Source organism: Geospiza fortis, unplaced genomic scaffold (genome assembly GCF_000277835.1).
Source record: "Geospiza fortis unplaced genomic scaffold, GeoFor_1.0 scaffold176, whole genome shotgun sequence".
Classification (NCBI taxonomy): Eukaryota; Metazoa; Chordata; class Aves; order Passeriformes; family Thraupidae; genus Geospiza; species Geospiza fortis.
In genome coordinates this window covers 91,266-94,120 of record NW_005054514.1, presented here as the reverse complement: position 1 = coordinate 94,120, position 2,855 = coordinate 91,266, and the positions used below count along the sequence as shown (strand labels likewise).

The 2,855-nt window shown below is 45.4% G+C and overlaps 1 long non-coding RNA gene across 1 annotated transcript; it reads right to left on the bottom strand.

The window, feature by feature from the left end:
* Positions 1-1,423: 1,423 nt before the first annotated feature.
* LOC115948771 lies at positions 1,424-2,014 on the bottom strand. Its single transcript, XR_004082553.1, has 3 exons — positions 1,965-2,014; positions 1,683-1,817; positions 1,424-1,553 (listed from the first exon to the last, which is right to left on the bottom strand). It is a non-coding gene; the product is annotated as an uncharacterized LOC115948771 (long non-coding RNA).
* Between the last annotated feature and the right edge of the window lie 841 nt (positions 2,015-2,855).

Here is a 2,855-nt window from a genome sequence, read left to right as displayed (position 1 = left end):
AAAAGAAAAGAAAAGAAAAGAAAAGAAAAGAAAAGAAAAGAAAAGAAAAGAAAAGAAAAGAAAAGAAAAGAAAAGAAAAGAAAAGAAAAGAAAAGAAAAGAAAAGAAAAGAAAAGAAAAGAAAAGAAAAGAAAAGAAAAGAAAAGAAAAGAAAAGAAAAGAAAAGAAAAGAAAAGAAAAGAAAAGAAAAGAAAAGAAAAGAAAAGAAAAGAAAAGAAAAGAAAAGAAAAGAAAAGAAAAGAAAAGAAAAGAAAAGAAAAGAAAAGAAAAGAAAAGAAAAGAAAAGAAAAGAAAAGAAAAGAAAAGAAAAGAAAAGAAAAGAAAAGAAAAGAAAAGAAAAGAAAAGAAAAGAAAAGAAAAGAAAAGAAAAGAAAAGAAAAGAAAAGAAAAGAAAAGAAAAGAAAAGAAAAGAAAAGAAAAGAAAAGAAAAGAAAAGAAAAGAAAAGAAAAGAAAAGAAAAGAAAAGAAAAGAAAAGAAAAGAAAAGAAAAGAAAAGAAAAGAAAAGAAAAGAAAAGAAGAAAAGGCATCACAGAGGAGAGTGTAAGCAAAAAGAAATCACGGAGCAGGGCCTGGGCTTCCCCCGCCAAAGGGATTCAGGAGATGCTGAGGGGATGCTGAGCCCTGAGCCTGAAAACCTGGGGAGGGGAGCTCGGTGATTCCCGGGCTGTGTCCAGCCAAAATTCCCACTTTAGACTGGGAAATGGGACTCGTAGAGTCACAGAGAGGCTGGGAAATCCCTCAGGCAGGACCCCAGGGATGTGAAAGCGCCCGGAGCCAAACCCGGGGGCTGGGAATGAGCCCGGGCGTTCCCCAGGGACAGGCTATTAGATATGCAAAAGAAACAGAATCATCTACTATTAGATATGTAGAAAATATACATTCAGCACATAAAGCATAGACAATGTTCAATAAAGTTAAATCCACTCTCATCAGCCAGCCTTCACTACCAAATACAAACTGATAATTCTGATTTTAAATTTTCCTAAAGATGAGAAATTACAGTATCCCAGAATGGTTTGGGTTGGCAGGGACCTTAAAGACCATCTCATTCCAACCCCCTGCCATGAGCAGGACACCTTCCACTATCCCAGGGTGCTCCAAGCCCCATCCAACCTGGCTTTGAACATTTCCAGGGATGGGCCAGCCACAGTTTCACTGTGCACCTTGTGCCAGGGCCTCACCACCTTCACAGTGAAGAATTTCTTCCTAATAACTAATCTAAATCTCCTCTCTTTTAGTTTAAAAATATTTCCCTTTGTTCTATCTGTGTAAAATGTTGCTCTCCATATTTTCTGTAAAATCCCTTTAAGCACTGGAAGGTGGGATAAGACATCTCTGAATATAAGCATACATATTAATGAACACATATATGTAAAAACATAAATGTTTCTACATTTACACGCGTACATAAATGTAAAACTTGCCTATTTAGTTTCGGCAGGCTTATCAAGTGCAGTGATCAAGGCAGTACAGCGATGTGCATTAAGTGAAAGCTCTTATTCACATTCCAGAAAGGCTGGCTCCATCAGCAGCACAAGCCACGCTTTCTTCTGCTGGAGACATGGAAAACAATCTGGATTAGTCCTCATTAGTCACTGCCTGGAACAGCGTGGCTCGACTCACCCCCACTCCAGCCATTCCCGACAATTTAATAAGGAGCTGCTAACAGGAGTATTCCTCACCTCCAGCCCTCCAGCTGAGCTCCCGATGCCTTTGGGGCGGGAAAACTTTCTAGGGGATGCTGGCGCTGCTTGGCTTAAGAAAACTCCATAACCACGGCCACCCAGAAATAGGGGGTGTGGAAACCACGACGTGGGCTGAAAAACAATAATATCAACAATAAAATACATACACATACATATATATGTATATATATTTTAAAATAATAATTTTGTTGTTGTTGTTCCAGGCAGTATGACCCCCCAACTTTTCCCGGGTGCCCTTTCCGTGTTCCCCGGCCCTACCTGAGCGCTGCGGGTCCCGGTGCGGCCCCGCGCATCCCCCGCGCATCCCCGCAGCTCCGGCTGCCCTCGGGGAAACGGGACGGTCCGGGGGTGGATGGAGCTGGGGGCTGGATTTGGGATTTTCAGGGGTTTTTCCTGCCCGATGTCATTCCCATGTCGCGCTCCGTGAGTCGGCCCCGCTGGGGACACGCCCGGCCCGGGAGGGCAGAGGATGCCCGAGAGGGATCGATCGGGGCTGTCTCGCTTCTCCCCGCAGCTAAAATCCCAAAATTTCCTCCGCTCCTCTTTCCCGAACCCCCAGCGGCCGCAGAGCGGGGAAACCAGCGGGGACAGAGCGGGAGCACTGGGCAGACTGGGAGGAGACAGGGAGAGGGGGCCCGGGGGGGATTCTGTCCCCTCCGCACCTTCCAGAGCCTTCAGCACCCCCTGGAACTCCCGAATTCCCTGCCGGGGTATCCCAGAGCATCCCAGGCGCAGCTGGACCTGATCCCGGCTGCTCCTCTGCCACACAAATTTTCAGCAAATCAGAAATTCCCCAAAAACAGCAACTCCTCCCAGATTTAAGGATTTTCCCTCCTCCGCTCCAAGCTCCTTCGGGGGTTTTTGTTTTGCCGAAATTCAGGAAATGTGGGATTCTCCTTTCCTGGAGCTGGAGGCAGATCCTGCCGGAGGTCGGGATTCCAGAGCACGATGGTGGGAAAGGGGATTTGGGGTCTGGAATGCTCGGACCTGCTGTGTGCCCGCTTTTCTTTGTGCCCCTCGGACGACGACGGCAGCCCCAAAACATTTTCAGGAGGGGGAAAAAGGAGATTTTATCCAGAATTCGTGAAACAGCTGAATTAAAAAAAAAAAAAAAAAAAAAAAGGGGGGGGGGGGTTTTTTTTCTTAAAA